Raw genomic sequence first — 14875 nt, 5'->3', positions numbered from 1 at the left:
CATGGAGAGAAGGGTGACCAGGAAAATTCTGGTGGATTCTCTGCCCAGGAATTTGTTCAGGGCTCTTAGGTCTAGGATGGGACAAAATCCTCCCATTTTCTTGGGCACAAGGAAATACTTTGAATAGAATCCCTTCCCTTCTTCTCTTCTCCTGGTGGCACAGGTTCAACTGCATTGGCCTGTAAAAGGTGGAGATTTCCTCTACCAGTATCTGTTTGTGCTGAGAGCTAAGCAACAATCCTCTCAGTGGGCAATTTGTGGTCTTTGACACCAATGCAGGACATAACCAAGAAACATTATGAACTCACTGGTTGATGGAAAAAATTCAGCCTCCCCACTCCCGGAGCTGTGCGGAATGGTTATGTTCTCTTGGAGCCAATCAAAAGCTCATCCCTTGCTTCAACTGGGGTGCTGGCTGGGGCTTCTGAGGACAGGGCTGGTGAGGCCGAGCACTCTGGACCTGGCACTGCTGGGCAGAGTGGAAAGACGGCAGGAACCTACACCTATGTTCATCTAGGCCCACTCAAAACCCTCACCGAGGAAGAGGATGCAGCTAGAGGGCGCAGAGATAGAATTGAAATGGTGTATATGTTCTTTATGAGGTTGGCAACCTCCTCCACCTCATCTCAAAACAAGCTGTCACCCCGTCAACAAACGTGCAACAACTTCTCCTGAGCTGCCATTTCTAGGTCAGAAACATGCAGCCACATCCTCACCCCCCATAGCGGAGAGTCTGTACGCTATATCACGTGCCCCTGGTCAGATTGCTTTCTGCATTCCAGCTGCTTGCTGGCCAACTGGCAAATCTCCTGTTGGAGAGAATTCACAAGACTTACCAAAGACTACAAGTAAAGGCTCATGTAGAGTGGATAGGACTGGATGCAAGCAACGAGCAGAGGCCTGAAATGTTTTCCTACCAATTGGGTCTAGTGACCTGGTCTCAGAATTGTGCACTGGCACCCCTTTCAATGATGGAAACACTCCTGGTGCCAGCAATTCCAAGGCCCTGGTGCTCCTGCCACTAGGTGTCAAGAAGGACCAATACTTATGCTTCTTGGGCTTGCCCTGATGCATAATAATATGGTGGACATGTACAGAACATGTTAGACCACTCATCAACAACACATCTGCTCCACTGCTCATCACAGTTTTTATCAAAGACTTTAACAAGTCGTCCTCATTGACACCAAAGGACTGCGATGCAGTGCATCAGGGCAAGCCCAAGATATGTCATAAGTACATAAGTATTGCCATACTGGGAAAAAAACAAAGGTCAATCAAGCCCAGCATCCTGTTTCCAGCAGTGGCCAATCCAGGTCACAAATACCTGGCAAGATCTCCAAAAAGTACAAAACATTCTATACTGCTTATCCCAGAAATAATGGATTTTTTCCCAAGTGCATTTAATAATGGTCTATGGACTTTTCCTTTAGGAAGCTGTCCAAACCTTTTTTAAACTCCACTAAGCTAACCACCTTTACCACATTCTCTGGCAACAAATTCCAAAGTTTAATTACACATTGAGTGAAGAAACTTTTTCTCCGGTTCGTTTTAAATTTACTACATTGTAGCTTCAACGCATACCCCCTAGTCCTAGTATTTTTGGAAAGCGTAAACAGATGCTTCACATCTAGCCGTTCAACTCCACTCATTTTATAGACCTCTATCATATCTACCCTCAGCTGCCTTTTCTCCAAGCTGACGAACCCTAGCTGCTTTAGCCTTTCCTCATAGGGAAAGCCGTCCCATCCCCTTTATCATTTTCGTCGCCCTTCTATGTACTTTTTCTAATTCCACTATATCTTTTTTGAGATGTGGTGGCCAGAATTGAACACAATATTCGAGGTGCGGTCACACCACTGAGCGATACAAAGGCATTATAACATCCTCATTTTTGTTTTCCATTCCTTTCCTAATAATACCTTTCTATTTGCTTTCTTAGCCGCAGCAGCACACTGAGCAGAAGGTTTCAATGTATCAATGACAACACCTAGATGGCTAGATCTCTTTCTTGGTCTGTGACTCCTAACGTGGAACCTTGCATGACGTATCTATAATTCGGGTTCCTCTTTCCCACATTCAACGTCATCTGCAATTTAGACACCCAGTCTCCCACTCTCTTAAGGTCCTCTTTTAATTTTCACAATCCTCCTGCGATTTAATGACTTTGAATAACTTTGTGTCATCAGCAAATTTAATTACCTCACTAGTTACTCTCATCTCTAGGTCATTTAGAAATATGTTCAAAACCAGCGGTCCCAGCACACACTAACTACCCTTCTCCATTGAGAATACTGACCATTTAACCCTACTCTCTGTTTCTATCTTTTAACCAGTTTTTAATCCACAATAGAACGCTACCTCCTATCCCATGACTCTCCAATTTCCTCTGGAGTCTTTCATGAGGTACTTTGTCAAACGCCTTCTGAAAATCCAGATACACAATATCAACCGGCTCACCTTTATCCACATGTTTGTTCACCCCTTCAAAGAAACTTAATAGATTGGTGAGGCAAGATTTCCCTTCACTAAATCCATGTTGACTGTCTCATTAATCCATGCTTTTGAATATGCTCTGTAATTTTGTTCTTAATAATAGTCTCTACCATTTTGCCTGGCACCGACGCCAGACTCCCCAGTCTATAATTTCCCGGATCTCCTCTGGAACCTTTTTTAAAAATCGACATTACATTGGCCACGCTCGATTTTAAGTATAAATTACATATTTCTAATAGCTCTGCAAGTTCATTTTTCAGTTCTATCAGTACTCTAGGATGAATACCATCCAGTCCAGGAGATTTGCTACTCTTCAGTTTGTAGAACTGCCCCATTACATCCTCCAGGTTTACAGAGAATTCATTAAGTTTCTCCGACTCATCAGCTTCGAATACCATTTCTGGCACCGGTATCCCACCCAAATCTTCCTCGGTGAAGACCAAAGCAAAGAATTCATTTAATCTCTCCGCTACAGCTTTGTCTTCCCTGATCGCCCCTTTTACTCCTCGGTCATCTAGCGGTCTGATTCTTTTGCCGGCTTCCTGCTTTTAATATACCTAAAACATTTTTACTATGTGTTTTTGCCTCCAACGCAATCTGTTTTTTGAAGTCCCTCTTAGCCTTCCTTATCAGCGCTTCGCATTTGATTTGACATTATGCCGTTTCTTATTATTTTCAGTCGGTTCCTTCTTCCATTTTCTGAAGGATTTTCTTTTAACTCTAATATCTTCCTTCACCTCACTTTTAACCATGCCGGCTGTCGTTTGGTCTTCCATCCTCCTTTTTTTAATACAAGGAATATATTTGGCCTGGGCTTCCAGGACGGTGTTTTTGAACAGCATCCACGCCTGATGTAAATTTTTGACCCTTGCAGCCGCTCCTCTGTTTTTTTTTTCACCGTTCTTCTCATTTTATCATAGTCTCCTTTTTAAAAAAAGTTAAACGCTAATGTATTTGATTTACTATGCATACTTACTTCAAAGCTAATATCAAATCCGATCATATTATGATCACTGTTATCAAGCGGCCCCAGCACCATTACCTCCCGCATCAGATCATGCGCTCCACTAAGGACTAGGTCTAGAATTTTTCCTTCTCTCGTCAGCTCCTGTACCAGCTGCTCCATAAAGCAGTCCTTCATTTCATCAAGGAATTTTACCTCTCTAGCGTGCCTCGATGTTACATTTACCCAGTCAATATTGGGGTAATTGAAAATCACCTATTATTATTGTGTTGCCCAGTTTGTTTGCATCCCTAATTTCCTTTAACATTTCTGCATCTGTCTGTTCATCCTGGCTAGGCGGACGGTAGTACACTCCTATCACTATCCTTTTCCCCTTTACACATGGAATTTCAATCCACAGTGATTCCAAGAAGTGTTTTGTTTTCTGCAGAATTTTCAATCTATTTGATTCAAGGCTCTCTTTAATATACAATGCTCCACCAATTCGATCCACCTTATCACTACGATATAATTTGTACCCCAGTATGACAGTGTCCCACTGATTATCCTCCTTCCACCAGCTTTTAGAGATGCCTATTATATCTAATTTTTCATTTAGTGCAATATATTCTAACTCTCCCATCTTACTTCTTAGGCTTCTGGCATTTGCATATAGACATTTCAAACTATGTTTGTTGTTCCTGTTTACATCTTGCTCGGCAGTTGACAGTGTAAATTGCAATCTTTGGTCTGATTTTTATTTAAGGACACCTGATCTACTATGGTCTCTTTTGGAACCTCACTATCAGGATACCCTATCTTCCCTGTTTTGGTGATATCTTTGAAAGCTACCTTATCCTAAACCAGTCATGTCGGCCTTCCCCCCGTTTCTAGTTTAAAAGCTGCTCTATCTCCTTTTTAAAGGCCGATGCCAGCAGCCTGGTCCCACCCTGGTTAAGGTGGAGCCCATCCTTTCAGAATAGGCTCCCCCTTCCCCAGAATGTTGCCCAGGTCCTAACAAATCTAAAACCCTCCTCCCTGCACCATTGTCTCATCCACGCATTGAGACTCCGGCGCTCTGCCTGTCTCTTGGGCCCTGCGCGTGGGTAGCATTTCAGAAAACGCTACCGTAGAGAGGTTCTGGATTTGAGCTTTCTACCTGAGAGCCTAAATTTGGCTTCCAGAACCTCTCTCCCACATTTTCCTATGTGATTGGTACCCACATGTACCAAGACAGCTGGCTCCTCCCCAGCACTATCTAGACTCCTATCTAGGTGATGCGCGCGGTCCGCCACCTTTGCACCAGGCAGGCAAGTCACCAGGCACCCAGCTATCTATATGCCTAATGATCAAATCACCAACAACAGCTGTCCTAACTTTTCCCTCCCGGGCAGCACATGGCGACATCCCCTGGTGGGCAGGTCCTGGCTACAGGAGTACGTCCTACTTCACCAGGAGGATTTTCTCCTTCTAGGATACCTATCTCTTCCAAGGTAGCACAGGGGCTGCCAGACTGGAGCTGGGACTTCTCTACAACATCCCTGTAGGTCTCCTTTATGTACATCTCTGTCTCCCTCAGCTCCACCAAGTATGCTACTCTAGCCTCAAGAGAACAGACATGTTCTCTGAGAGCTAGGAGCTCTTTGCATCGGGCACAGACAGATGGCATCTCAGCAACTGGGACATAATCATACATGTGACACTCAATGCAAAAGACTGGATAGCACCCCTCTCACTGCGGGACTGCTGACTCCATCTTAGTGTTCTTAAGTTTTTCAATAATTTAAAACTTGCTACAGTTTTAAGGATATTAGCCTAATATAAAAATGTCTTTGTTTATACAGTATATTGTATGATTTATTTAGTGTTCCCTTCTTTGATGGTAATGAAATGTATTTAAAACTCTGTAAGAGCAATCCTTGCTTCTTACCCTAATTACAATAACTGACTATAAATGAAGAGTTGTCCTAGGGCTGGTGAGTTGGAAGACTAAACTAGATCCTGCAATGCCTGATCGAGGCTGTTAATGATGTGATACAAAGTTTTTAAAACTAAGGGGAAAAGACTATGGAGATTAGTTGATAAAATTTGCTTTTTTTTTTTTTTTTATTTTCCCCATCACTAACCTGCAATTCCTCCTTTAAACCCCAAGTTCCCAAAGCAAAATAGTGTTCCCTTACCAGAGAAATGTTCTCTTCTCTAAAATATGCTAGGACAGAAAATAAAAAAAAGCATGTAACTGTATAGAACATTGGTTGAACGGAACATTATGAATATTAAGAAACATATGTGAGTAATGTACATGAATGAGTCCTGTCATTCACATAAATTGGTAATTTTGATATACATCTCTGAAGAGGAACCATAGTCATCAAAGATATTAATTACAGCAATGGGGTAATACATGAACAGGCAATGCCACTAGTTACATACATGGTTATTATATTTATCAGAACTTTTTAGCATATGATGGATGACCATAGATGCTGCATTAATAGATGCTAGAGATGTATGGGTGCACTGAAAAAAAAAAAAAGGAAGAAAAACAAATATAGGACAATGTGAACATAATTATATGAACACACATGCATCAGCACCTCCTGTATGGAGGGAGAGCAGTCTTCCTGGCACAGACACTTAGGTACTGGGTGATCCGCCGAACGCCTCTGGCGGAAATCTCGGGCCCTTGCTGATTTCTTACACTTTAAGTTCATGCTGACCTCCTTCCAATCTGCTCTTTTACGTGCCAAACAGGATTATTATATCCAACTGACCAACTCTCTTGGCTCTAATCCTCGACTTCTCTTCACCACATTGAACTCTCTCCTCAAGGTGCCCCCTCCCCCAACTCCCCCTTCATTATCTCCTCAGACCCTTGCTGAATTCTTTCACAACAAGGTTCAAAAGATAAACCTTGCTTTCTCTACCTCACCAGCTCTCCCTCCACTAGTCCGTTCCCCTCTCTCTCCTTCCCCTCATTCCCTTTCCTCCTTTCCTGAAGTTACTATTGAGGAAACTACACTTCTCCTTTCTTCCTCAAAATGTACCACCTGTTCCTCTGATCCCATTCCCACCCACCTTCTTAATGCCATCTCTCCTACTCTTATTCCTTTTATCTGTCACATTCTCAACCTCTCACTTTCCACTGCGACTGTCCCTGCTTCCTTTAAACATGCTGTGGTCACACCTCTCCTTAAGAAGCCTTCACTTGACCCTACTTGTCCCTCTAATTACCGACCCATCTCCCTCCTTCCTTTTCTCTCCAAATTACTTGAGCGTGCTGTTCACCGCCGCTGCCTTGATTTTCTCTCCTCACATGCTATTCTTGACCCATTACAATCTGGTTTTCGCCCTCTCCACTCAACCGAAACTGCGCTTACTAAAGTCTCCAATGACCTATTACTGGCTAAATCCAGAGGTCAATATTCCATCCTCATTCTTCTTGATCTTTCCGCTGCTTTTGACACTGTCGATCACAGCATACTTCTCGATACCCTGTCCTCACTTGGATTCCAGGGCTCTGTCCTTTCCTGGTTCTCTTCCTACCTCTCCCTCCGCACCTTTAGTGTTCACTCTGGTGGATCCTCTTCTACTTCTATCCCTCTGCCTGTCGGTGTACCTCAGGGTTCTGTTCTTGGTCCCCTCCTCTTTTCTATCTACACTTCTTCCCTTGGTTCATTAATCTCGTCCCATGGCTTTTCCTACCACCTCTATGCTGATGACTCCCAAATCTACCTTTCTACCCCTGATATCTCACCTTGCATCCAAACCAAAGTTTCAGCGTGCTTGTCTGACATTGCTGCCTGGATGTCTCAACGCCACCTGAAATTAAATATGACCAAAACCGAGCTTCTCATTTTCCCCCCCAAACCCACCTCCCCGCTCCCCCCGTTTTCTATTTCTGTTGATGGCTCTCTCATTCTCCCTGTCTCCTCAGCTCGAAACCTTGGGGTCATCTTTGACTCTTCTCTCTCCTTCTCTGCTCATATCCAGCAGACCGCCAAGACCTGTCGTTTCTTTCTTTACAACATCCGTAAAATCCGCCCCTTTCTTTCCGAGCACTCTACCAAAACCCTCATCCACACCCTTGTCACCTCTCGTTTAGACTACTGCAATCTGCTTCTTGCTGGCCTCCCACTTAGTCACCTCTCCCCTCTCCAGTCGGTTCAAAACTCTGCTGCCCGTCTCATCTTCCGCCAGGGTCGCTTTACTCATACTACCCCTCTCCTCAAGACCCTTCACTGGCTCCCTATCCGTTTTCGCATCCTGTTCAAACTTCTTCTACTAACCTATAAATGTATTCACTCTGCTGCTCCCCAGTATCTCTCCACACTCGTCCTTCCCTACACCCCTTCCCGTGCACTCCGCTCCATGGATAAATCCTTCTTATCTGTTCCCTTCTCCACTACTGCCAACTCCAGACTTCGCGCCTTCTATCTCGCTGCACCCTACGCCTGGAATAAACTTCCTGAGCCCCTACGTCTTGCCCCATCCTTGGCCACCTTTAAATCTAGACTGAAAACCCACCTCTTTAACATTGCTTTTGACTCGTAACCACTTGTAACCACTCGCCTCCACCTACCCTCCTCTCTTCCTTCCCGTTCACATTAATTGATTTGATTACTTTATTTATTTTTTGTCTATTAGATTGTAAGCTCTTTGAGCAGGGACTGTCTTTCTTCTATGTTTGTACAGCGCTGCGTATGCCTTGTAGCGCTATAGAAATGCTAAATAGTAGTAGTAGTAGTAGTGATCCCTCAGTATCCCAGAACTCCTGGCACCATATGTTGAGGATTATCAATACCAGTGCTTCTTGGGTTTCTCCCGATGCCAGTCAAACACTTCCCTTCTTGGTGCCAACGAGCATGACATTGAATCCTCGCATTGCCTCTGAGGCGGATCCTATGCTGACTGGTCCTGGGGAGGTCCTGCACAACAACCAGTGTGTAGGGAGGTTGAGACCCACTTGATGCACAGCCACTCCCAGTGGCTAAGGGCCTAATACTCATGTGCACCGCTGTACCCAATGCCAATAGCGTCAAGAATTTGATCTGGCTCCATAAGGTTTTTCATAGAGAGAGAAGCAGAGAGCAATTTGGACTGATACAAATAAGAATTAAATTTTCTGCAATACGGGGATAAAAGGAATTATTGTAACCATTTTACTCTAATAAATTTTAGGATCATTATAAAAGAGAAAACTGTACTCCAGTGTTTTTCCTTTACTAGAAGGGCTCTTTCAGTCTTCTGTTTTGTTTAGCTTCCCTTTAGCGGCAAGAGGGTTGCTCTCCAGCAAACTGGGTTCTTTCCTTCATATGAAAGCAAAGAAAACAGGTAGACTGGGTGTCTTTCCAGAGATTGTCCTATTGCACCGGCTGCAGTTGAAGGCACAGGGAACCTTTGATGATATGGAAGGAAAAATAGCCATGCATTGATGGTGTTGAAAAAAGTGGGTAAAGAAAAGGGGGCAAGCTTGACTGAAGCTCAGGCCTCTATGCACCCCACTGAGCCCAAGAAAAAGAAAGGAAACTTAAAAATGGGGGTGGGGAGAACAAAACAAAACTTAGAAGGCCTGGCAGAGAAAAATAGGCAAAAAACAAACAAAAAAAAGCCCATCAGCGCAAGGCATGAGATAAAACACTGAAAAAAATTCCCAGTCCTCCTGTTCAGAGGGAGGGAGACAAACAGGACAAAAGCACAAATTTCTAGCTTCTAAAGACACATGGTCAGTTTGGGACAAACACAAAACTATGGCAGTAGCCTTTTGTCTGAAACTGGGCAGAAAAAAAAAAAGGATGGTGGGCCAGTTTCAGCCCTGTAACAAATGGAAATTCTGTCAGCCTCCTAGTAATCTTTCTCAGAAGCCAGAATTATTTATGAACATACTTTTAGGCAAATTCAGCAAAGCTATAGTTACCCTCTCAACATTCAAGCTAGGAAGGCAATGAACTCTATATAGTAATATCACTTGAGCTTGCATAATCAGTGTTATAGAACGTTCCAGTAATGTTTGGAATTAGTGGTAGCTGTAGAGAAATGATCTTACGTTGTTCCTGTTTCATTCTGTTGCTGTTAATGGACACTCCTGAAGAAGAGATGAAATGGGAGTACTCTGGCAAGCAGCCTTCAAGCTTTTTGGACACAAGACAACCCATCAAGATAACTTAGGGCTCCATTTACTAAGGTGTGTTAGTATTTTTAGCACGACCACACTTAGTGCACATGCTAACCATGTAGGCAACTCTAGGGATATTGTAGGCACATACATGATTAACCCGCCTAACACACTTCTTAGTAAACTGGGCCCTTAATTTTGAATGACTTTGCACAAACTTTTAATCAGTGAAGTAGGAACTGACATATTGGACTTTGCTTAAGTTAAGCATCATTTGAATGGATTGGACTCAGTTGTGATATGGCATTTATTGCACCATTTTGGCCAAATTAATACTTTAGAAGAGAGATCTGGTGCTGTAGCCAAGAGCGTAGGCAGACACCCAATTTTGGGTGGGACTGGGCCCAAGATGGGTGGGCAGATCTCTATTTTGTCCCACAAGTGAATTGGTCTCTACTTTTCTCGCCTGCATACCATATGGTATCTGAAACATTCCCCCCCTCCACACACACCACCTTTTAAATAGTTGCTGCAGGTGAAAATCTGCTAATACACACTGCTCATGTTGGCCCCACAGCATGGATCAGTCACTGCTCACTGCAGGCGAACAGCAGCTATTTACAAGGTATGCAGGAGGGACAGTTGTTAGGAGGTTTCGGCTGGTGGGCCTTGAGAATCTCTGCCAGCCACATCATAGGTGTGCTTCTGGGTGTGCCTTGACCCATGCAGGCCCACCCTTGGCTACGGCACTGGCTGTAGCAGAGCTTTTTGTGATCAGACATTCATTTGGCATATTCACATACTAATGCTTCAAGGGCATTTTGTAATATAGCCCCTTTAACTAATGACCTTATGCACATACTCAGATTTTTAGGAGACATTCAGACCACACCCAAAACCTATAATATATTAAATTGTAATAAAATGAATTTTGATTTTAATTTTATGATTTTGCTTTTGAACTTTATAAGCGGAGAAAAAAAGCAAAGTGGGTTTGGCACATTTCATAATTACACAGTGTAGCCAATAATAATTGTGTTGCAATCATTGGGTCAAAAGCCTCCCATAATTCCTTAAGATGAAACACGTTAAATGTATATAATTATTTCATGTCCTATTATAATAGTCATAATGTTGCAACAACTTTTGAAATATGGTAGGAGGCATACAACAGCACACATCTTAAAACCCCCAATAGGTAAGTTCCCTCAAAAAAGAAGTTAAAGACTTAAAGGAACTTAAAATAGTACATTGGCCAAAGAAAGCATATACGCATAGGAAACTGGAATATTTGGAAAATCACACACGTAGAAATTCTTTGGTAAATGACTTCACATGATAGAATGATGCTGTCTCAACATCACATAAGGTACTTATTCAGAATGTAACCTTTAAATTGTGCCTTGTTAGATGCTAGACATATTAGAGATGCAATGTGTACATTCTCCCACTACTTTGCAATATGCCAGGGGAGTTGCATGTACTGTTGGGAAATGTAACCCAACATCCTCAGCACATTCTATGTCTCTATAAACTTGGAAAATGTAATGGCACAATTTGAGAAATTGAAAAGTAGAAATCTGGACAGGATGGTATTCATCCCAGAGCATAGGAGCTGGCTCTGGGGATGCTTGAACACACCTATATTGAGAGAATTCCTGTAGGTGCCCAGGGAGGGGTTATTGACATTGGGCTTGGCAACCTCATTAATTCTGAAATGTTGGCTCCTATGTCCCAGAGTACTGACAATTGAACTTGCAGAACTATCGTTAGTGATTTAGAATTTATTTTTAAAATCAAGTATGGAACTGGAAGCTTGGAGAGTGGCCAATGTAATGCCGATTTAAAAAAAAAAAAACGTTCCAGAGGTGATCTGGAAAAATATAGACCGGTGAGCCCAACATCGTTGCTGGGCAAAATGGTAGAGTATTATCAACAAAGTTACAAAGCATATTCAAAAGCATGATTAATAAGACAAAGCCAATATGGATTTAGTGAAGGGAAATCTTGCCTCAATCTACAACATGTCTTTGAAGGAGTGAACATGTGGACAAAGGTGAGCCGGTTGATATTGTGTATCTGGCTTTTCAAAAAGCATTTGACAAAGTACCTTATGAAAAATTCCAGAGGAAATTGGAGAGTCATGGGATAGGAGGTAGTGTTCTATTATGGATTAAAACCTGGTTAAAAGATAGAAAGCAGAGAGTAGGGTTAAATGGTCAGTATTGTCAATGGAGAAGGGTAGTTAGTGGGGTTTCCCAGGAGTCTGTGCTGGTACCACTGCTTTTTAACATGTTTATAAATGATGTAGAGATGGGAGTAACTAGTGAGGTAATTAAATTTGCTGACACAAAGTTATTCAAAGTTGTTAAATTGCAAGAGGATTGTGAAAAGTGAAGTGGAGTGGAACAGGTAGATTTGAATTGCTTGTTTACTCTTTCCAAAATAGGACTAGGGGGCATGCAATGAAGCTACAAAATAGTAAGGTTACATGTTGAGTGAAGAAACATTTTCCGATTCATTTTAAACTCTGGAACCCATTGCCAGAGAATGTACTAAAGCAGTTAGCAGGGTTTAAAAAAAAGGAAGTCCATAAACCATTAAGCTGGACTTATGGAAAATCCACTGGTTATTTCTAGGATTAGCAGCATAAAGTGTATTGTACTGGTTTGGGATCTTGCCAGGTACTTGTAATCTGGATTGGCCACTGTTGGAAAGGGCTTGATGGACCTTCAGTCTGTCCCAGTATGCCAACACTTATGCTCTTAAGCCAGTGACACTAAAGTGTCTGCGCTCAGCCCCAGAAGGTAAGCTTGAACTTTGTGTGTCGAGCAGGGCTACTACAAATTCCAATTTTTGGGCAGGGAGAAGATGGGACTTGGCGTAGTTTAAAATGAACCCTAGTAGCTCTAGCACCCAAATAGTGCTCCACATGGACTCCTGAGCACCCTCCTCCGCGATGCTTTTCACCAGCCAATTGTCGAGATAAGGGAACATATGGACTGTCTACATAGCGATGCTGCAACTACCACTAGAACTTTGGTGAAAACCCTGGAAGCTGATGCGAGGCCAAAAGGCAACACAGTACTAGTAGTAGTGTGTTCCCCGCTGCAATTGTATACTTTCGGTGGGCTGGAAGTATTGAGATGTGAGTATATACATCCTTTAAGTCCAGAGAGCATAGCCAATCATTTTCTTGGTGTATGGGGAGAAGGGTGCCATAGAAACCATCCTGAACTTTTTTTTTGACCAGGAATTTGTTCAGGGCCTTTAGGTCTAGGATGAGACGCATCCCTCCCATTTTCTTCTGCATAAGGAAATACTTAAGTACATTAAGTATTGCCATACTGGGACAGACTGAAGCATCCTGTCCAAGCTAGGTCACAAGTACCTGGCAAGATCCCAAAATAACTGGAATAGCATCCCCACCCTTTTTCTCCTGGTGTAACAGGCTCAACCATATGGGCCTTCAGAAAGGCTTACAGTTCCTCTACAAGTACCTGCTTGTGTCAAGAGCTGAAGGATTGAGATGTCAGGGGGCAATTTGGAGGTTTTTGATACCAATTGAGGGCATAGCTGAAGCAGACTATTTGGAGAAACCACTGATCAGAGGTTATAAAGCACCACCCTTCTTGGAAAAATAAACTAACAAAACTGCAGCCTCCCACAGCCTAGCAAGTCATCCAGGACAGACAGCTGCTATGCTCTGCTGGAGCCAGTCAAAAGTTTGTCCCTTGCTTTGACTAGGAAGCAGCAGGGGCCTTGGGCACAAGCTGTTGACAAGAATGAGCGCATTGGGGCTGAGCCTGCAGGCTGGCAAGAGGCGGTGTACCTACAGCTATGAGTAAAAGGGACCCCTCCTCGATGTGGAGGCAGATGCAGAAGAAGTCCGATGGGAGAGGGAAGAGATGGTATCAGTGTGTTTTTTGATTTGGTCAGCGACCTCCTCAACCTTCTCTCCAAAAAGGTTATCTCCCTGGCATGGGACATTCGCCAACCGCTGCTGAACCAACCGTTCCAAGTCAGAAACACACAGGCATGAGAGTCTGCGCATTGCTATACTTTGGGCAGAGATCCTGGATGCCACATTCTGTATACTCTTACTCATCAACTACAATCCCCTGATTCACACATCAACTAAGATCTTGATTCACCCAGATTAGCTATAACCAAGCCCAAGCATATTCACTATGAGGACATCAGACAGACATTCTACCTTTTTCTATTTGGCACCCTCACTTTGGAATTGCCTTCCAAATACTCTTGTCGTCATTTCAAAAGTTTAAAGCCCTTTTATAAAAGCTTATTTTCAGCAAGCTTTCAATCTCAGCCAACGATGTGATCCTGTACACAGTTTACAGGTTTGAAGACTAAGTATGAGCTTGTGTAATTGGTTGCTTTCGGTCCCAACTACAATGGAGCTCCTTTAATTTTAATTTTGTTTTTTAAAATTGTAAACCATAGACCCTTTTTTGGTAGAGCGAATGATACATACCTGTAGCAGGTGTTCTCAGAGGACAGCAGGCTGATTGTTCTCACGACTGGGTTGACGTCCACGGCAGCCCCCACCAACCGGAACAAAACTTTGCAGGTGGTCCCGTCCGCAGGGCACGCCCACCGCGCATGCGCGGCCGTCTTCCCGCCCGTGCGCGACCGTTCCCACTCAGTTGAATGACAAGCAAAAATGAGTAAAAACGCAACTCCAAAGGGGAGGAGGGAGGGTAGGTGAGAACAATCAGCCTGCTGTCCTCGGAGAACACCTGCTACAGGTATGTATCATTCGCTTTCTCCAAGGACAAGCAGGCTGCTTGTTCTCACGACTGGGGTATCCCTAGCTCTCAGGCTCACTCAAAACAAGAACCCAGGTCAATTGAACCTCGCAACGGCGAGGGCATAACAGAAATTGACCTACGAAGAACAACTAACAGAGTGCAGCCTGACCAGAATAAATTCGGGTCCTGGAGGGTGGAGTTGGATTTAAACCCCAAACAGATTCTGCAGCACCGACTGTCGCGTCGGGTATCCTGCTGGAGGCAGTAATGTGATGTGAATGTGTGGACAGATGACCACGTCGCAGCCTTGCAAATCTCTTCAATAGTGGCTGACTTCAAGTGAGCCACCGACGCTGCCACAGCTCTGACACTATGAGCCGTGACATGACCCTCAAGTCAGCCCAGCCTGGGCTTAAGTGAAGGAAATGCAATCTGCTAGCCAATTGGAGATGGTGCGTTTCCCGACAGCGACCCCTTTCCTATTGGGGTCGAAAGAAACAAACAATTGGGCGGACTGTCTGTGGGGCTGTGTCCACTCCAAATAGAAGG

The sequence above is a fragment of the Microcaecilia unicolor genome, chromosome 9 (genome assembly GCF_901765095.1).
Source record: "Microcaecilia unicolor chromosome 9, aMicUni1.1, whole genome shotgun sequence".
Lineage (NCBI taxonomy): Eukaryota > Metazoa > Chordata > Amphibia > Gymnophiona > Siphonopidae > Microcaecilia > Microcaecilia unicolor.
This window is presented reverse-complemented; position numbering follows the sequence as displayed.